Source organism: Megalops cyprinoides, chromosome 22 (genome assembly GCF_013368585.1).
Source record: "Megalops cyprinoides isolate fMegCyp1 chromosome 22, fMegCyp1.pri, whole genome shotgun sequence".
Classification (NCBI taxonomy): domain Eukaryota; kingdom Metazoa; phylum Chordata; class Actinopteri; order Elopiformes; family Megalopidae; genus Megalops; species Megalops cyprinoides.
Window position 1 is genome coordinate 11,053,984 of NC_050604.1, and position 22,277 is coordinate 11,076,260.

At 42.5% G+C, this 22,277-nt stretch overlaps 1 protein-coding gene across 5 annotated transcripts in view; it reads left to right on the top strand.

Moving 5' to 3' along the window:
- The window catches only part of adgrl3.1 (adhesion G protein-coupled receptor L3.1), a 208,470-nt gene that overhangs the window by 21,307 nt on the left and 164,886 nt on the right, over nucleotides 1-22,277 (top strand). For all 5 annotated transcript variants that reach the window (XM_036516462.1, XM_036516463.1, XM_036516464.1 and 2 more), the window contains exon 2: nucleotides 8,517-8,595. The gene's annotated coding sequence lies outside the window, so the exon portion shown is untranslated. The remainder of the gene's footprint in view (nucleotides 1-8,516; nucleotides 8,596-22,277) is intronic.

The window sequence follows — 22,277 nt, forward strand, 5'->3', positions numbered from 1 at the left end:
TTATGACCGATTTATATCGTCCTCATGGTCATTCTTATGTCAATCCCAGCCCCCGTATATTGCCTGTATTTTCCTCAGTTCAGCTTTCATCCTTAATCAACTTTTACGTACTTACAAGGTTCCTGGGATGAACCTTTGTCCATAGGATGCTTTGGGGTTGAATGAATCCTGGACCACAAAAGTGGGCATAATTGTCCCCGTTTTATTTGTTGTATGGTGTGTTGAGATATAAGCCCTTTTAACTTAAATTTTAATTCATACATTAAATAATGCCATGTAGTAATTTCCATTATTTTCTCTGCTTGACTAATGTATGGCCTTATCTCTACAAATGCATTATGCTGTGTTTTTACTTGCACTCCAATGGTGTTCATTTATTGCACTGCAGTGAAAAAGTAAAAGATGAAAATGAATTATTGTTTTTTCAACAAATCTACTAATCCTATAGGGTTGTTTTCATTGGTCATTGGTCAATAGGTCTCAAGTTCATTTTTCAACTGGCCTGCCAATAGTATGGATCAAGGCCTGAAGTTGGCATATTCGCCGCTGATTTTCACCATTGAAATTCCGCTAGAGTAAGTTCCACGTGGAAGATGACCCGATAAGGACGTGGACTTATTTGCCCAGCCCGGGGAGGAATTGAGCACATTGTAACGGCACAATGTCACTTTACAGCAGTACACTGCCACATCTTATCAAATCACCCACCAGGACACAATAATGCAACTTTGCGCTTTCACCAAAGCACGATTCATATCACTCAATGTCAGCACCTTGGCTGGCGCTGCCTCGGCAAGAGAGCGAGGATAGCTCCCACTGTGGGATACTTCTGTGCGGCTGGCGTCCTCGTGATAATGGGATATACTGAGGAACAAAAACTCATTTTTTCTTCACAAAACAGTAACCCTACACTGAATGTGTTCACGGTTTTTGAAGCTAATCAAGGTAGTATGTGAAGGATATTTGTTTATCTAGCATAAAAGTTTAATCCTGGTACAGAACGGAACATATCAGAACATGCAGCAAATGATTATGATGAATCTTCCTTGGTACGTCTGATAATGATTTATCTACCAGGGTATATGACTCAGTCATCGGTAAGCCCAGAATGGTGCTCCTGCATATCCATGGCGCTGCACACAGATCGATAAAGCAGTTTAAAATGGACTCACCTTCCTCCTTAAGGTTTTGCAATTATATTCGCACCTCATTCACGATTCAATTACTTTTGTTTCATCAAAGGTTTGCTGTGGACAGCTTCTGTAACCTGGTGTGTGATTTATGCTTTGGCCAAGGGAAGGCTCTGTAATTTTCCGCATGGTTAGTCAACACTCACTGTCGCACCATATATCTTCAGCTTTTATTAAAAGTATGTCAGAGGTGTAAAAAAAAAATGTGCTTTTGCAATTAACTTTAGGAACTCCGCCCATGAAAGTCACAATATGATATACATTTCTGTAATATTGTCTGTAGTATTCATCATTTGTTTTTTTTGTTTTTTTTCCCCAATAATTGATTTAACTTGCCTGTAATATAAAAGATCAGAGTTCACTTATGGATTTCTACTGTTGAGAATTCTTTTTTTCTAAATTATTTATACTTCACTTATTTTTTTATTCAAGTAACTTAAAAGCCAAAATGCATTTCTTGGTAGATGTGGTAATTATTCTGATGTGTACATTATTGAATTGGTTGCACCCATCTTTTGTCTAATTCAAATAGAACTTAAAAAGATCAAATTATGACATTTTGCAATGCGAACAGATGATTAATTGTTCCTCGGAGCGAGAAAGGGATAATTCACTACGTATGCGTATGATTTGCATTAAAAGGCATTTCAATGCAAAGTATTTTCTGTGATTTCAGAAGTATTCATTAAGTCAATGAGCCATTTTAATTAAATATCTGAATTATGTTGGTCCTTCTGATTGTAAGTAAAAGAAATTAGAAGACATATCTTCTCTCTTTAAGCTCATGTCATAAATCATTTTCAAGACAATAAGCAGGGTTTTCACTTCTGCTCATTAACTTACCGAAACAAACTCAAACAACTACTCCTTCTGACTGTTACAGCGGTGCTTTTTCTGCAAGTGAGTGATTCATCGTGCATTTATGTTGAACTTTATTTAATTTCAGATTGATTCAGAAAAAAATTGCACCTTCTTCTGAATGAGGTGTTCTGAAGTAAAAAAAAAGATTATTAATTTGAAAATTGGTATGTAATTTAGAGATGTACAACTATATCCTTATCTTTTTTACAGTTCAAGAACTACAATAAACTGCATGGACATAAATACTAGCGAAACTCTACTACAGACCATGATTCACTGATAACATCCAAAGGTGACCGTAAAAAATACCACACACCTCCCCAGATAAAATCTCATTGAATGTAGTTGAAGGCCTGCTCCAGTAAATAAGATGGCACCCGATAGTCACTCCTGTAAACCTTTAATACACTTGGGGGGGGGGGTCACAAACTGAGTCCAGTGTTCCTTGGTCACATTGGTATTCTCATTGTCCTTCCTGAACTGGCGCTGAAATAATGGCTAGTCATGAGTTGCTTTGTGGTCCGAGCCATGGAACATTACTCATCCTGACTCCCTGTCACCCTCTGGTCAGTATAAAGGTGCAAAATCAACGCCAACAGTGTTGCACAGAACCATCCTGCAGCTAGCACTGAGGTGCCTTACATCCCTGAAGGTTTTTTTACCCTTGAATGTGGTGCTTAACCCGAATTAGCCCAGAGTTAAATATCCGGCTCGGTAGGTGGATGATATGCAAAATGCAAGTATGTCATGTTTGTTGGACTGATGATTAACGGCATGGATCCGCTGGGCCTCAGTGACAAAATTCTTCTTCTTCCTCTTTGAGAGAGATGGTGAAATGTGCACAGACAGGATGGTCTATCAGAAGGCTGCCACAACATACCTGCCTACACCGGGGCCCTGTGATTGAGTGGAAGCCGTTCTGTTGTCTGGAGACTCGGATCATGAAACGGCGCGGCGCGTGGAATAAGCGGGCCGGTTATGTCCTTGATCCCGTCTAGCTCGTCTGCGAGCCGGGGGCCACATTTTGGTGAGAGCGCCCGTCCGCCGAGAATTCCCGTGGCACCGCTAGCGACAGACTTCACTGAGACGAGTGTTCTCACGTTCATCGGAATGGACGCGCCCCTTTCGCCACGTCAAGGTCACATCTGTGCCGGGTACCGGCGGTCCCCGGAGGGGATTGTATTCCAAAGTGTGTGTGTGTGTGTGTGGCGGGGTGGGGTTAGCCAGTTAACAGTTAGTTTAGGCATGAATGGAAATAGGACTCCCACTGCAGGTCCAATAACACTTAATGCTTTATTTTCTTTCTCTCTTTTTTTTTTAATTAACCACCTGCACACTCGCGTCTGTAGCAGCTGCTGTTTTTCCTTGCTCTCTGTTTAGTTTATGAACATAATGAGGCTTGCACGAGACTGGGTGGGGTTCACCCTACATTTGTCCTATACTCCGTCTCATTTATTTAAAAATCCGTAACTCAAAAACAAAAGATCAATTTCCCACATGGCCGGAGTTGTTTTGTGATTACTTGTATTTATTTTTTTTTTTATTTTTTCAAAAAGCAATGTAGCATCAGGATACAGAGCGATATTAAATTACTTTAACAAACTCCCCTCCTTTTTTGTGGGAACCACTGATCAAGAATCTAGAATAATTTAGGTTTTTTACTCTTTCCATTGTGCTGAAATGAAGAAGTATATTGAAAACTGAGCAGCCTATGTGCCTTCAGCCTTCAAGTCTGCTTGACAGTAATATCCTGCCACAGAACAAATGGCTAGCTATGATTCAGCGCAAAATGGCCACCTGAATGTACATTCTGCCTCTATCACGTGACTGTCCATGTCAAACCTCAGTACTGTCACCAAGGCAATTTTCCCCTTTGTTGAGTTTCATGTGAGGCTTTGGGGTTGGTTGTCTTGGTGAGAATATTCATGCATGTGAAATGAAAAAAACGGCCACCATTATCATAATGGCATTCTTCCACAAAGAAAAACAGTCTTTGAAACCCCCCCTCAGATGCAATAGAGTAGAAAATTGAATGGGTGACAGTAGTGGGCCATGACATGAACAAAACTAAAGGCCCCTTAGGACGGTATAAATGTAAGCCACAAAGTGTGATGTAGCGATTTTTTCTACAGGAAATCACTGAGGTTCAGGCACCTACTTCCTCTAATCTGTGCTTGGCTTTGATACCCCATTTCTTATAATACCCTCTGCCAATCAAAAACAAAGAGATCAAAAAGAGAGGTGAAGCACAGCCCATCCGACCGAACGTGGTCTCCATGTCTACGGCCGTGCGCGTTCGGGTTTTTGCGCGGTCATCCAGGCAGGTATCGTTCAAGGTTCCTGCGTTTGCTAATGGGTCCAATTACCGTGTAGCTATGCCGGAACATCTGGGGCGTGCTGATGAAAAGGTTGGAGGTGTCAGGATGTGGCCCTGTTTCTCATCGGCATACAGGCGTGCGCTCAGTTTGAAGGCCGCATCCAAGTGATCGTCCTCTTCCTCCGTGGGCCTGAAGTGCCAGCAAAGGAAGTCGGCTGTTACCAACTCGCTTCAACAGTTTGATCCCTACTATGTAGATTCAATGCTTTTTTATCTCCTCTTCCTCTTATATATTGTTTGGAGATTCATGAGCAGTAAGAGCACAGCAATATATCTTTGCTTACAGCTCACCTGTGGATGCCATTTTGGGCACCTTTTTCATTGTTCAGTGTATTGCGGGTCTCTTTTTGTTGCTTCTTAAAAAGGGCAACATCATTTATTTGCTGCCGTGTATGATTCAGGCCAAGGCATGCTAACAGGCTAAGACAAAATAATAATACTTCAGGTGCAGTGCCTCCTTTCAAAGGGGGGGTGTAGGCTAATTTGTTGGGTCATCTTTCCAAGCCGTACGACAGCGCTGGAATGTGAAGAAATTACGGCACCTGCTCGGACACAGACACGCCGGCAGCGGAGGCATTTTGCCGCGAGCTGTGAACTTTTGACCTCTGCCATATATCTAGAGATAATGAGGAAATGGAGTGCACGCCGGTTAGATGGAAGTGCCTGGGTGGCAGCCCGTTCGCCCAATGTGAGAATGCATAGACAGGCCCGTGCTTTTACTTGCTCTAAATTACAAATTAATTGATTTTTGGAAGCACTATAAAGCAAGTGTAAATTGCGAAAGCTGTCTCAGCACATCAATCAGATGGCTTTATTTCGCCGTGTTTCCATACATCAAGGTCACTGAACATGGCGATGCACTATAATTAATGTGTTTGGGGTATAGAGACATTAGTGACCCGCGCTGAAGGAGGCGGCGCAGCGCAAGTGAATGGTCTGCTCTATGACCGTTCTTTGTTTCTGTCATTGCTAAGGAACGTTTTATTGTACCGAATGTACACTCTGTCCATATCTGCATCTTCATGTAATTCCACTTACGTTAAAGTAGTCTGTTAGCTCAAGTGGAACGTGAAAAGTAGTTATTTTAATAAGGTCTTCAGAAATATGCATGGAGACAGACTGAACTTTAAGAAAAAAAAATCACCTACCAATGATAGTTGACAGTTCTGGTGAGATCATGAAATTGATCTTAGTGTTTTTTTTTTTTTTTTGTGTGTCCTTTTAGTCCTTGCCTTTGGAACAGAGCTCACTCTCAGCTGCCCATGCCAATCCCAGGACAAACATTTTTTTTGTGTGTGTGTGTGGATATTTTGAAAGCAAACAGCAATTTGATGATGGTGCAGTAAGGGCAGTTTTTTTCTATAAGTGGTATAGTACTTCAGACGAAGTCTTAGTGATGATTGCTATAGAGAATGGCTGCAGTGTTTGTGTGGTCAGTCAGGAGGAGTGAAGGTAAAGCTGTTGCTTCCTGTTTGCTTTCAGCACAATTTTAGCACAATGCACCAAACTTTTCTGTCAACCTCTTGCACAATGACACCATTTTTGTAGATCTGGTTAACACATTGCAGTCCTGCGCTGAAGTCCAGAGAAGAAAAGAGAGAAATAGAGATCCATGGAGGATGGGAGAGGGGGCCAGAGTAACAGAGGGTGAAAGATGGAGCGATGAAGTGAGAGAAGGAGATGGTGAGAAGGAGAAAGAGGCAGAGGGTGAGAGAGAGGGCCAAAATGGAAGAAAGAGAGGAGGAGAGGAAAGAAAAGATCAGGAATACAATAAATCGTCATTAGCTAATGATGTAAATTTGTATACTCTCAGTGTGAGACACTCTGCAGCATAAAATAAAGTTAACATGTTGGGAACCTTACTGGGAGGAAGCGGTGGTGCTGTGGAATAAATAACATCCAAATGCACGGAACAACAAAGCCATTACAGCACAACATGACACTAACCGTACCCACGTGAGGTAATTATCCAGACAAGTGCTCTCCAACAGATGTTTTTATGTCTGCGCCTCTCGAGTATTTTCGGGCGTCGTCTCCCTGCCGCTGCAAATCTCAGAAATGAACGAGTTCGGCGCAGAGGAGGGAAGCACTTTAAAAAAAAAAAAACGACAGGAAAAGTGTCCAGTGAAGAGGAACGGCGGTGTTGGCGGGACGCACGCAGCTGTGGTAATGTGGAAATGGAGGTGATGGAGGAGGTGCGCGGCTGCAGGCCCCGCGGCGGCGGCGGCACTCCGTGGCCCTCCTTGTGACAGACGCCGACGTGTCGTCTCTCACGCTGAGGGTCGCCAGGCCCTGGATTCTGAAAAGGCTTGATTTTTCTCAGGGAGTTTGTGGACACAAATCACTCCCTGCTAGAGTCGCGTGCCTAGGAGTGGAAGCCCTGTGTTGTGTGAATCGGCGCACGCTGGTTTATTCTAAGGTGACGTATCGGCTGTGTGTGTGTCGGCTGTGTGTGTGTGTGTGTGTGTGAGTGAGAGAGAATGAGAGTGAAAGTGTGTGTGTGGTTGGGGGGTTGGGGGGCTGTGCTTCAGTACTCTGTGTACCAGCCTAGGTTTTGTGTGCGAAACACTGGAGGCGAGAAGGAATAGAAGTGATGGGATTTCTTTTGGTTTTGAACTTGAAGAGGAAAATCACCCAGGTGCTGGCTGAAAGGCATTTAACCTGCACGGTACAATACCACAGGGGCTGTTCCTGCCTGTAGTGCAGGAATGAGGTATCTGTGTGTCAGCATGTGTGCACAATAGAGAGATTTGTGGTTGAATTATGCCGGAAACGATCGCCGCAGTGGTATTTGCATTACCAGCACAGTCAGCTAATGACGAAGTTCAGAAAGCTTCAATTTCATGATATGCGTATAGGCAAGGCCACAGCGGTAATGGTGGTGTGCGTGGATCTGCCAGTATTTAACCCGATTAGCTCCTCATGTCTACTGCATAGACAAAAAAAAAAAAATCAAGCTCTTATCTGGACTTGAGGATAACGTCACTGTAACAGGCTTACATACACACTGAGCATACATAAAGATTTAATTATCAAGTAAGGATTCCCTTCATCTCCTCGAGGTTCCTATTAGGTAAGATATAATTAAAGCCTGCTTTGTTATTTCAGATACCTTTCCCAGTGCGGGTGTGTGTGTGTGTGTGTGTGTGTATGCGTATGCGTGTGTGTGAGTGTGACTGTATGTGTGTGTGTGGGGGTGGGTGGAGTTAATGACAGCGGGAGAGAGAGTTTGGATGAGGAGAAGGAATCAAAATGAATCTTGTGAAGGATACGCTGTATGGAGCGTTAATGCCGCTCAAATCAGTCCCTTTGTCCTGTGCCCATAAGTGGAGCTGGTTTGTGCTGATAAATGACCTGTTACAAGCTAAAGTGACCTGGATGGCTCTCCATACATTTATAATCACCCTGTGAAATGGGCTGGAGGAGACAGCACTTAAAAATCGACGGTGTCTATCAATATGCCCTTCAGTCACCATGATTACGTTAGTTGAAATGGAAATTGGTCGAAAAGAATTGGCCCTAATTTATTTTTGATTTTTTTCCCCCTAAATACTCATCTTGCAAAGATGGCGGGTCATCCTCTGAAGAGAGTACTGTGTCGGTAGATGAGATTCACTAATATCTCAATACAATCTGTCCTCAAGCCTGAGTTTTGACATAGTAGTCTTTTTCATAGATTTTTTTTTTATCTTTTCCCCGGCTACTGAACTCATAATGTTGTATAAGTTATGAAGGTACGAAGTGTAATTTAGCTGTTCACAAGCAAGGAATGAGTGATGAGATGAATTTGGACCTTGATAAGGATTAGAAAAACATTGAGTTTCTAGCTTACATGACACGTGTGAGTAACATACCCAATTATGAATTTATAGAGGCAATAATGTAGGCATTATACATAATGATATAAATATGCTGGACCTCTGAATCATCTTAGCATATGTGCATTTTCAGTGAGAAACTTTCCTTGTGTCATGCATGTTACACTGTTATACAGTGGATTGATTGTGAAATTATATTTCTGATATTATATGTCCTAGTGGTGTGAAGTCCCACTGTGTAACTGGTTTCTCCACTTTCTCTGCTTATAGGACTGTCCAGTCCAGATGGTGTTGAAATGTGAAGCCCTGGATTTTTAAATCACCTTGACAAGGCAAGGAACATTTACAGGTATGTAAAACCACTAAGAGAACTGCCACGTGTGTCACTTTCTGTTGAATGTGTTTGTTATAACATTTCATAGTTATGAAATAATAATTCATTCATGTTGCCAAGATCTTTTCAGGGATTTAGTATGATTCCAAATAGGTATATTATGTTTGCGGTGTACATATTCTTTCGGGTTCATGTATTTCTCACAGTACTTTATACAGTCTAATTTGGCTGCTGTGTTAGAAGCAGACCATTTGCGATCATTCCTCCAAGAGGAAGCAGCATTCTCGGCGATGGCTTATGGTTATGCACTCATCAACACATGCAAATGTCTAGTACTTCGCTGGTAAGTCTTTGATATTTCTCTCAGCTGATCTTGAGCATGTTTTGATTATACTCCGCAGCGACAATAATGTTTTGCGAGCAATCATGCTAAACAGCAGCTGGTTTCTATTTTGCACTGCCTGGAGTCTGCCTCTCCTCATACTTCTGCCTAATTAGTCATTGTTTGTGTCTCACCCCCCCCCCAAACGAAACGCATTCACACCATCCCCACTTCCTGATTCAGTCTCTCAGACTGGGGGTTTGTGCACTGAGCATCGCATACTCGGTGCACAATGAAGAATCGCCCCGGGTTCAGAGAGGGTGTTGATGACCCGTGCGGGAATGACAAGCCAAGCTTGTCTCTGACGTGGCAGCCGGCAGTCACCGTTGCGTAAAACGAAGTGCCCGCGCAGTTAGTTTTGTGTACGTAAACGGGCTGTGGCTGTTCATAAAGAAGGAGAAGGGGAGGAGATATGCAGACGTTTCAGCGGTGCTTCCAAAGTGAGAGTTGCAAGGGTTGCAAGTATTTGTGGACTGGAGTGCTGATTAAGTGGTTGCCCAAGAACAATAGACAATCAAAAATCTGGGGCATATGAAGGGGTGAAATGTTTTGTTGTAATGCATACAGCATAAAGCTATACAGGGGTGAGAGAGAGAGAGAGAGAGAGACAAAGGATACTACTTTGTAATACAGTGCAGCAGTGAATACAGTTTTATTTACATAAATGAATAGAAATATATGAAAATCCCACTGTGAATCCTTCACTACCTTTACATATGTATATTCTGTTTGCCTTTTTTTCTGCATGTCTCAATGTTATTTAAGGCAACTAAAACAGAATCAAGTACAAAACGAGTCAGCGGAGGGTTGGGAGCTTCAAACAGGTGAATCGCAAAGGCTTACCCTTCCAACTGATTACGAACCTTCCCTTTGTTTCCCTTGATTAATAATCACGGCCTTAATCTGGTGAAGGATCCTGTCTGTGGCTAATTGATGCTTCGTTGTTGTGTGCCGTCGCAGAGTTCTTTTTCCTCATGGCGGGAAGGCGGGCAGCATTCTCACACAGCCCCGCTGGTTATTTGACCATGCGGATAAGCTTACTCTTTGTTCTGTCTGTCCGCGAACTTGGCGCGCTGGCAGCGTGCACCACCTGCAAAAATCTTCCAGATGCATCCTCTCCACTAGCCCGAGTTGGGTTTCTCCCAAATTAATGAGGTATGCAATCACGAAATGATTTACCTTAAGGTTTAATTTGACAAAAAAAATGGAGTCTTTTATCATTTAAATTCCCCGATGTAATGCGAAGATAAAGAATGCGTTCACATAAGACACAATTAAGAGAAATGAGTTTAACTTCCTTCCAAAGGACATGGATGATTTGGCTAATTAATTGCAAGATTGTTAATCAAGCAAGTTGAGAACAGTGATAATTTTACAAGTGGAATTTGTGAGTCACCTACTTTGAACCTCACTTATCATGGGCCACCACTGGCACTAGTACTAGTTTTAAATAACAAATCACTGGAAAGAACCCTCCCTTTTTTCCCTAGTGCCAGTTATTGAAGTCAACCACTCTTCCGAAGTGCATCTCACAAATTAAGAGATCTATTAGTGTTGAAATGTGTCAAATTAATTATGGTCCGTACCCAAGTCTCATTATAAACATCTTAATCTGTGATGACGTTGAATTAAGATCTGTATTTGATGTACCTTATTTGCCTAATATGTGGTCACTTTGAATCAACTTTCATTTAAAAGATAACCCTGGATATGAGACTGACTTCAGGCGATTTGCCTGGTGAAATAAGAGGTCCAATCTCATCCAATGCACTCCTCACAATCCTTTGAATATCCATTAGTGCCACTATCACTAAATACATACCACAGTTTTTTTCCTCTTAGACCTTTTTATATTTAAAAAAAAAATGTCTAAGTGCTTTGGCTTCCGCACTCTGAGCAGGAATGAGATACTAGGGTTTTGCTTTTCCATTACAGTGTTGCATAGAAATTATGATGACAAGGGAATTTGGAATGGACTTGTTTTCTCTTCATAGTTTGGTTATTTTTCTCATGAAGCTTCAAACTTCACATACAATATAGAAACTTGTTTCAATAAAACCACATGCTTTCCATGTCATATCGCCATGTCAGTACATATTGTGTACTGTACATTTTTCACATGTGTTGGGGGAAATATTGGAAATGTTTATGTGTACAAGTGCACAGCCACCCGTCAATTGAAAGGCAGGGATGTTAAAAATGAATGCGCAGGAAACACAGGTTCAAGTCTCATTAGATTAGGTGTCAGTTTCAGAGTGACAGAGTTGTGTCTGTCATGGTATGGTATCAAAATACCAACTGTCATTTTATAAGTGAAATTAATTGAATGGTGCTTATTATTTATATAGTATATTTTATTACTATTTATTCATATGTTATTTGTCTACTTACTACCTTGCTTGCTTGCCTATGTGCCGTCTATTGATGTATGTCATTGTAGATGTCGTCAGGGCAGGGTCAGGGTATGCAGATTATCTGATGGCTTGGTGGTGAGCTCGCTTTTGTCTCGTGTGTGCATTTCTTTTGCTGTCTCCTGTAGCTTTGCGGAGTTCTGTAACCTGGGTGTTTACTCTACCTGGATAGCGCTCTTTCACTCATACCCACTTTTGTGCTGGTTTAGTGGTCAGGTTGCGAAATGGTAGATGTGTGGTAGATGGAACGTAGCCTCTATGCTCAAACGCTTCAGCATACGACTTTTCCACCATGCAAAACTAAATCTACCTATTTCTACCTTTAATAAAGGCAGTATTTTTAATTTCTGCATCTGTCTTTTCATTACACATCTATTCTTATACTTTCATAAACCTAGTATCTGCTAAGTGTATACACATTACACTTCTGGCAAGTTTATTCATTACTTTTATGATTTTGTTTTGACTGAATTTGTCAAAGAACCCTATTCTGGCATTGGTTATGCAGTTTGTGTGTTATGTAGTGTGACGCCTGACACTGGAAACCCTGTTAATTAAGCGGTTACACAAAGACTGCGTAAGGTTCAGTGGCTCTGAAAGCCGATATGACCGGCACGACTAATCGGCGTCGTTAGATTCTTGTAATCCAGGTCTAAAGTGTGACTCCTTTTCCAGTTTATCACAGTGCACTGAGGGATCCCACACGGATGTTTGCTTCTTCCAATGCGGCGGCAGGTCGGACAGACCTCGCAGATGTCATGGCCTCCGAAGGGCCGCAGTGCTTGGCTCCAGGGCATATGCGCAGCCACGCAGCTGCGCGGTCCCTTCACCCGGATGGGGCCCTCCTGCCAGGATGTGTCATTGCTAACACCAGATCGCCCCTCGGGTCAGACGTGAAACCCAGAGGCCTGACCTGCCGTGGTCTTTAAACATCCTGCGGTGTTTATCACGGCGACAAGGGGGGGGGGGGGTTCCTGGCGCCCTGGCCAAATACCCAGTCATGCCCAGACTGGCCAACTAATCACCCCCCAATTTAACTGGCTCAATAAATCCCTCTCCCAAGCTGAAGTGTGGTGAGCATTTTGGCACAAAATGGCTGCCTTGCATCACCCCAGTTGGGCTACAAGGAGAGACCGCCTTCCCATGTGCACACACACACACACACACACACACACACACACACACACACGCACACACACAAACACACACACACTCACACACACACTCAGCATAACTATGTGTTATTATTTCTCTTTCCTTAATATATTAGCTTTATATGAGAATTAGTATTCTCTAGAGAAAAACTCTAATGCTCCAGGCTGTCTGGCTAACAGTCGTCTTTGATAACAATCAACATGATGGCAAAAGTGATTTATAATTGCAATTAAGTTCATTAAAATGGTGCATTTCAAGGCCATTGAATGACTGAAAACCATTGAGCAAATTGTGAATTGACCAAAAAAAAAAAAAAAACTTGATCCATGCTCTGGCGATGGAAGATGTGAAAATATAATCAAAAAAAAATATGAGAGCTTACTCATGGCCATTGTTTTTTATCACACAGAAAGACAGCTATAGACAAACCTTATTGTGTATGCTGTATTTAAAAAGCTGATATCTTTCAGTCTTTTTATGTCTTTGTGAAAGTCCATATCGTGGTTTGTCAGTACATTATTCAAGGACTGAATTTTAACCACGCAGTTTGCGCCATTTTCATGTTACTGGATATTAAACTGTGGCCATCCAACATTTCAGGAAAATAAAATTCAAAGCTGCTTGTATGAAAAAAAAGAAAAGAAAAAAGAGAGAGAATGAAAGAAGGCCCGCACTTTCGAAGCGGTTTGAGACGAACACTCTAATGCCAGCTGTGGAGAGCAATGATTAGGGAGATAAAGCCTAGCGAGAAGATCACAGAAACCTCTGATTTAAGACACTTAATCCCGTTTCTGAACCCCACCATTACTTCCGCTCCCTCCGGCTGTACCTTTGAATACATATCCGTCCTTCTCTTCTGAACTGAGAACCGCAGTCAAGCGTCGGGGCGGGAGGAAGCGCACTTAGCCACAGCGGCAATGCCACGCCGCAGGAACGCTGAGGCATCAACGAGCGCCTTTGTTCGGGGGCGTAGGCCGCGTTTTTCCCTCAGGAGCGTCGTGACACGACACGCCACACCTTTCTCTCCAGGGGGGAGCCCGCCCGAGCCAGAGGCCGCGCGTCTGCAGTCATCCGGGCATGCCCGCGCCGTGTAGCCGTCTGTCATTCCGTATTGTTCAAGCGGCAGCAGCTACTCCCGGGAAGGAGGCAGTCCCCCGCCCCTCGAGTTCCCCTCATTCCGAGTCCCTTTCAAGAATTCCATACCCCCGAGGTAATCAAAGTTGTCAAACAGCGCTTAAGCGAGAACAGATTTGTTGACGTGAGGGCTAATTTCGCTCTTCGGCTGGGTCCAGAAATTGTCGGCGGATAAAAAGAAAATTGATCCATTCTGTCAAAAAGCCATTGTCCGTGCCTCCTTTTACAGTCAAAGGAGGTGTGGAAAGCACTCGTCACTTTGAGCGGATGAGAGCTGTTTGAACGTACAGCGTGGGCTTTAGGGCACAATGTACAGGAATCTGTCAGTTTAGGGCCTATTGTATGGAGGTTTATGGTCTTTGCAGTTGTCAGCTGTGAAAACTGTGGCCCCGTTGCGTCACTCGGATTCGTTTACAGTGCAAGCTTGGCAACATAACCCAGAATTTATGGCTTACTTTTTAATTAGGAATAATGTCTTGTACCGTAGGAGTGATGAATCGCTTAATCAATGTATTGAATGCGGTCCTCGGATGAGAAATGATTCCATTGACAGGTCCCGGAGTTGCCTAACTTAACACTTTGTCTTTCAAAGAAATATGTTATTTGAGAGAGAAACTGCAAGCACTTTTCTGCTTGCCAATATTTCCAAATGGAATATATTTTCTGTGGCATTTACATGGACAGTCATCCAGAGCAGGCCAGCCCCAAACATTTATTCTGAGCGCACTTAACCGTATTAATCTGTTTTGTTAAGAGAATTCTTACATTGACATTCCCATGGCCACCGAATAATAGCTCAGTTCAGTCACTCATCATGCCAGAAAATAAACTATTAAATCAAAAGATAAGTCAGATTTAACGGTTGTGATAATCATTTTGTTCCCTCATATGTTACTGGTCATTACTGTTTTTGAACGTGCAGTATATGGCATAAGAATTATCTGGAAAAAATAAATAAAAAATAAAGAACTCCAAGTAAACCATCAAGGCAGTTAAACTTACCAACTGCACTGTATGTGCATGCATACATAATTATATACATATTCACGCATAAATTAACAAGTTAATGATCTGTGAGAAGCTGCACAGATTGACTCAGAGGGATGTGATTGTTTTTGCCTCATTCCAAATGTCTCGCATTTGAAAGAACTGCAGGCCATGGAAATATCCATTTTCAGCCCATCAGTGACCAGCACTGTCTGCTTGTAGTGATTCTGAGCGTGCCTGGAGTAATCACGGCTCTATGTAATCTGAGCCAATAGATAAGGCTGTCCAGACAGGTTACATTTTTCTCCATTAATTATGCTTCTTGATACGCTGGCTGCTACCCTTAGCCAAGATCCAATTTTATTGGCTCTGTGAGTTCAGTGTATTTATTCTACTGTTCAGTGGGGCTGCGGAGGACACTTTCACACAGTGAGCTGATTTGTTGACAGCGTTTACTGAGAATGTAACTAATTGGACTGGAATAGTCACTCTCTGTATGCATCCAGTGATTCTTTGTGAACCCATGACAGAGTGATTTTGCTGTTAGTAATGTAGGAGGTTGCACAGGGACACCACTCGGAACGCGATGTCCCGAGAAGCCATTAGAAGTTGAGTTTTGAGATTTTTTTTTTTTTTCCCTCTCCCCTAAGTTTGCATTTTTAGTTTCTCAGTCCGGTTCAGGGGAGGCAGAGTATGTTGAAGGCAAGGAAAATGTGAGGTAATTACCATTGTTGAATGAGAGTACCGCATGCTTATTAATGGGGTGCTTTATATTCAGTGGCATGGACAGAGCCTCATGCTGCACACTCAGTACTGCGGGGGCCAGCGGAGAGCACGTTTGGCGGGTTTAACACCTGCACCTGGATAGAAGGGGACCACGTGCTGGGCCGCAAGGAGCGTCCGTACGTGTTCGCGACCATCATGTTTGGAGCACTCAGACTGTGACCAGCAGTGACCTTTGACCCTTTCGTTAATTGGAAATCATGACTGTGCGATTTGTTTGGGGGGATGGCTTTTTGGTGTCTGTGTTTAGAATAAGGAACAGGCCTACACAGGCAAGGAGGAAGATGTAAGCCACTTTAGATTTAAGGAATATCGGTATGCCACAACTGTTTTGGTTCAGATCTCCCATTTTTCTGCACGAAGGGCACTTAGCCATACTGTAGCTTTGACCCCAAGGACTACAGGACTGCAAACTTTGAGAAATGACAAATGTTACATTTTTTCAGTTGCTTGCAAAAAAATCAGACTTGGGAGGTTGTGGCTGAGGTAAACATTTATGAAAAAATGTCTAGCTTTCCTAATTTTGTTACATTTAAAAGAACAAAGCACATTGTAGTTTGATTGAATTGTGGATTTTAGTAATAATTAAAACTGTGGAAGAAAGAGACTGTAACACGTAATTTGATGTAAAACTTTGATATTATGTTGTAATCAAATGCAGTATAGACTTGCAGTAAGACAAACAATTAACAGTAACAATAAAGCAGGGCAATAAAGAAGCTGTGTAAATTCATCAAATAAAGAACCATATGTAGGGCTTGAGAATAGAGGACAGTTACCGTAACTTTCTCTTTTGTTCTCACCTTTCATGCTCTCTAGTTTACATTTTATGTGCTTTGCGTTTTAAGCATGATGTTATTATATGTACTGTCATTGTATTAATATAGTACCACCAGTACCAAGTATTTGTTTGCTAAGAACTCGATATGTGTATTTAGGTTTGTGTGTAACTTACACCTAAATCATGTTAATGACCAGTAGGCCTATAGGGTGCGATTCCTAATGCATGCCATTTTTGTGACTGCTGCCATTTTGAGCGGAGAGTGGCAGTACCTTGGCGCGTTGGTCACCGTCACGCTGTGGGCTGTCGGGCTTGGGGCCTGTCCCTGCTGGCGGCAGCCTCCGTGGGCTGGCACACTGAGCTCCGTGATGCAGGCTGGCACCCCTAGATGAATCAGCCGCCACCGCAGGTGCACAGCACCGGGAGGAGGGCCGATTAAAAAGAACCGGACGCATCCGCCCTCCTGTTGAGAGATTTAGCGCACTGGAAGGCGTAGCCACCTGGTTAGGAAACTCTGAGGAAATGGACAAGAGAAAGGAAATGTGAGGATTACTGAAATTAAACCACAAAGAACTTAATGATGCTGAGAGAAGAAAAAAGAAGGGGGTGTGGGGGTTGAGGTCACGTCTCATATTTACATGGGAAAAAGTTTAAGCTTTGAGAAGAACGGAAGAAACCCACCAGAAGCTGGCTGATGCAAGGCAGCAGATGCTTCCTGGTCTCCCAGTGCCCATTTAGCAGTATCCTTATTTAACTGATACTGTTATCGAGGATAAGGGTTTTGAATGAAAGGTGTCAGTTTCCCTTTTCCCTGAATGGAGTGCAAACACAAAGCTATTGTGTTCCCAAACCCCCTCCCCCTTGATATTTTGCACTGCGTGCTTAAACCTTTTGTCTTCTGAACAAAAGGTGGGGTTCCATTAAAAAACATTTGCAAGCACTTTTGTCCATAACAAGACGAGAGAAGGAGGTTGTGTGCCAAGCGCGGGCCGGGGACGAGAGGGAGCGAGGTGGCGGCCCGGTCCGCCTGCTCCTCTCCGCGGTTTCGCGAGATGGATGGAGACGCTCCGCGGGCCTAATTGCGCGGCACCATCTGCCGACACGGGGGAAAACTGGAAGCATGTGACACCTTCCTGCAGACTCGGCGAGGAACAGATGCGTGGGTAATAGGAGCCGAGGAGGATAATGGAGGAGAATGCTGTGGAATCAAAGGGGAATTTCCACTGGAGCCATTTGCCTTCTATCAAGCACAACAATACAGGATGTGTGTGTGTGTGTGTGTTTGTGTGTGTGTGGAGGTGGCTGTTCACTGTAGAGGAGCACTGTGGAGCAAAGAGGTCAAGAGCAACACGTGTACTTTAGATACTGTACAGGGTTTTTAGGAGCACGCAGCTTGGGATCGAAACTTTGACAAGTATTTTTTTTTTTCCCTCAGGAGTGGGAGAGTGTGACAATTCAGTCACAAAGCTTTTAGACAGACAGTGTGTAATATTACCTAGAACAATCTAACACAGTTTATACTTTATTGTAATTTTTGTGATATATACAACCTCTCTTTAGTATAGAAAATTGTAAATGGTTCTGTAGGTAGCAAAACGGTAATGTTTCCATAAATGCTGCTTTGGTCTCTTAAGGTTGACTGTTGAAAGTTGCAGTAGATCGAATCTCCTGTTCTGAGTTCCTTTCACAACTACAGTGAGACCTAAGAAGTGTCGCACAGGATGTTTTTTGTGATTCTCATTGAATTACATTAGACTAGCAGATTCACTACATATAAATAGCAAAAAGTAACAGGATCTCCAACGTTAAGATCTTTTGGCCAGATCGAAGGCCAGAGGCAGTGGAATGGGCAATCACGTAATTGGGTTTGCAGAGCAACTTGAAGACAAATGTGATTGTTATCAAAGGAAGTGTGGGGCTGATGTAATTGCATTGCTCTGTTTTAATTTCAGTTGTTAGAATCAATGCGTTAATTTACAATAGTGATTACTCATACAGATATCACGGGGCGCATTTCAGCACCCTCGTCTGTAATATCTATTTGAGGCAAAATATGTATGTAAACACACAGGTACAAGCATGTACATGCATATAAACATATGTGTGTGTGTGTGTGTGTGTAAACATGTTTTTAGCATTTATACACGCATACACATACACACCCATTTTACCCTTTCCTCATGACTTTCCTCTTCGTTCTCAGATAACTCTATTGCGGGTAATCTTAATGTGTTTACGGAAAAGCAATCCACTGAGTAAATGGATGGATTACTTAGGGAGAATTTCAGCTGTAAGTTAGATGCAAGACTAACTGCTAAGCACAATAATCACAGAACATTGTTTCATGGTAATAAAGCTGGTGTTAAACCAACACCAGTTGAGCTGTATTTATGTACTATCAGTAAGAAGCAGGCTAAGACATGAACTTTCCGTGGAAGTTTAGCTGTAGCAGCCGTTAATGTGCACTCATATTTGGATATATTTTAATACATTTGGTTATTTGTGCTACGTTTAAGAGGAGTGTTAAGTAATTTTTCTGTCATTTCACAATTCAGGTATGTTACAGTGAATTTAGTTAGAATTTTAAGTGTTGCATTAAGTGTATTTCTGTCTACCTTAGGTAAAAACATTTCTGTCATTAAACATTTTTTGCCTGTGTGCAGCTTAGTAACTGTAATGTGTTTGGAATTCAAAGTGACTGTTTTAAAGCCAAGATTAGGGGCCTGATCTCCATGGGAGCCTTGGGATGCTGTGGCTGGAAGATATTCTGAGAAGCTGTGCTTCTGAAGCTCTGTGTGTGTGCGTGTGTGTGTGTCAGTGTGTGTCTGTGTGTGCATGCATTATGGGTGAATTACTGGGCTTATATGTGTGTGCAACCTAGACGATTTACCAAAATCACAGCTCCTCTGTAGAATGTCTTCAAACATGTGAATTACAACTGAGTGGAGTGTGCCTGTGTGTTAAACTCAGTGCAGAATAAATGTGTGTGTGTGTGCGTGTGTGTGTGTGTGTGTGTGTGTGTGCGTGTGTCTGTGTGTGTTTGTGTGCGTGCACATGTGTACATTATAGGTGAGTTAGTGGGCTTATACTGTGGTAAAAGCGTGACTGTTGAAGTTAGTAGATTGGCATTTTCCTTTTTTTAATTTGAATGGGATTTAAGAGAATGAAAATGACCAGTTTAGGTGAAACCTCTGACGTGGAATCAAGGTGGAGAGGACGTAGCAGCTCTGTAAGATCACAGAGTAGGCACCCAAAGGAGCCATACTCCAGTGCAGAATTTGGCAATCGTGACACCTCACTTTGACTCAATTTGGATTCAGCTTTTAATGCCATACCTGAAGATGGATGAATCAAAGAGAGAAATGGCAAAAATTGAAATATAATACTACATTATATAGTAGTGTTTTGAACTGTATGTTAAGACACACTGCCTGAATGGACTCAATAATTGCAGGCATGCTTCACATCCTGCTTACTCTTGTCCCACTTCTAATTAGCGGAAATCTCTAATTTATGCAAACCTGTCATCCATTTTGCAAAACCTCTCTCTCCCATTCTTGTGCTTTTATTAAACTAGCCTCTAGAAGAAGGTAAGACATTATAACTTTATCTAAACTTTGAACTACTGTTCAGTTTAAATATGAGGTTATGTAAGCCCACGGAGCCCAATTTAATTTGATTTTTTATTCACCAGAGAACCCATTCATGTGCATAGTTCTATCCTGGCTGTTGTGCAGCAGTGGGTATTTTGATACGAGGTGAACGCGTTCTAATTTTAAAAGACACCGGGGGTTGTTACATAATAAAATTAAACCCTGGAAAAGTTTGATTAGACCTTTGGGCATGTATAAAACATTCTTGCATGGGCCATTGGCTCTGTTTGGAGCATCCAACAAATCCATTCTCGGGATCCACTTCCACACACGTGTGCGCTTTAGAGAAAACTTGATTTCCAACGTCGTAGACATTTAGATGCCAAATGACAGTTGTAAGGGAAACTAGTGACTGTCTTTTTTTTCCACAGAAACAGCCCCATGTGCCCTTTAAGCAGATGGATTGGCCATCGTAGCAGTGTGATGTTGTGTTGGAAATGAGATCACGCTGTGTTGTGTCTCCCCACTGCGCTTCTCCTGGGCCTCGGGGACTATTCTCTGAAAACAACTTGCAAGAAAGTTCCCTTCAGGGACTTAGTATTCCACCAAGCAGGCCTATTTATATGAGCCCTCTAGAATGAAAAAAAAAATAATGCGGCAAGTCATGCTGATTATTATCAGCCTCTAAGAGAGTGCCGCAGTTTCTCCTCCCCGGCAACGGCCGCACCTCTGTTTCCTTGATCCCAATTAAATGTCTCCTTGGTGGGCCTCAATATTTTAGGTTCTGTCACTGCTTGGCTCCCAGTGATCCCGCCTCACTCTCCCGGTGCAGTGAGGATTAGCGTGTTGACTGTGTCAGAAAGTCAGTTCGCGCCTCAGAGGAGCATCTTGCATCGAGATCTCTGTATAAACACTGTATCCTTTCAACGTGGCGGAACTTCTCCTCTCTTCCTTTTTCTCAGAAAAGGAATCGAAATGACCTTTTCTGCCCGCACATTTTTATTTCAGTTTTATTTCGTTCCTTGGTACTGGTCTCCTTTTCTTATGCTGCACGCAAATGAGCTAATCTGCCGATCTATGGGGAGTGAAAACCTGGCATATTCTTACTTAAAGACATGTAAGAACATTCATGTGACCTGTCTTAGAACTTCCCCTCTCGCCGTGTTATGTAAAGCCTTATCAGAAATGTATTTTGGGAATGAAAAAGGCAGAAAAAAAAACAACTGTGGGAAAGCGAGAAGGAGAGGATGCAGGGAGGGGCGGTTAGCTTGAGATAAATGTATTTGCTCTCTGTAAAGGACATGAGACTTCTCAGGCTTTCCCAAATCGGATGATTAGGCTCTTGTGACAAACTTACTGATCAGCATGTTGTTGAGCTAACAGCTGCCCCACTTACGTTATGTGTGCATCTGTCCCTCATCAAGTGGAGTGCAATTTCTTCATAACTGAGCCGGAAAGGATCAGATGTTTGTAAGATGGCGCCCCCGTTTTGCGCACTCTGATGTTGCCAGTGTCGAAGTTCACGGGGACGGCGTTCAAAGTAGCATGTGTGCTGTTGGGGACAAGCTGCAGGGGCAGCGGCCTACCGCACAGCAGGGAGTCACACTGGCAACACCCAGAGTATGCCGCGGCTTTCCGTTCACGCAAATGACAAGCCCCAGAAGCACAGAAGGGTTAGCTTTGAGTGGTGACTTAGACGCCTTTTATTTTATCGCATTGTGATGTAGAAGAGACACGGAGAGGGTGTTACATCAGTGACGCTCACAAAGATCGTCGACAAAGTTTTTGTACAGACACATACAGTACAGTACAGTACAAATACATAACAGCAACCAGCAGTAATCAGCAGCAATGTCAACATTTGTATACATAATATTTTATGAGATGGACCCATATCTTCACTCACTTTGTTCATTACATTTGACGTTGACTTGATATTACACATTACATCGATATGTGTGAATCTGTCTGACAAATTACCATGATGTACAGACGGAGGAGTGCATCGGCAATATGAAACTGCAATATTTAGCTCATCTGAGCCCCACATGGGATTCCCACACACATACGAAATAATGTGGCATTGATTTTTTACTCTGGCCTGAGGGCTTGGGGCATAATAACTGTATATGTCATCTGCTGTTCTGTTTGGCTTTGATTAAAATGAAAATATGTTCCCTCACAAATTAATTTTATTATTATTTCATTTTTGTTGTTTTTCAGGGTAAACTGTTTTTCCTGAACATTTGATTGTCAGTCTTCAGCTTTTTGTGTTGCTTGGAAAAAAAAACTGTTTTGTTTGCAAGAGCTGTACTGCCAAATTGAGGGCTGTGTGTGCACTTTACGTTCAGTAAACACTAATTCAGAGTTCTAATAGAGTTCTAACAGAGTTCACTAATTCACCCAATTACTGGTATACATTACTTGATTTGACAATATAAGTTTGGGATCATACCATGATGCCAGAAAAT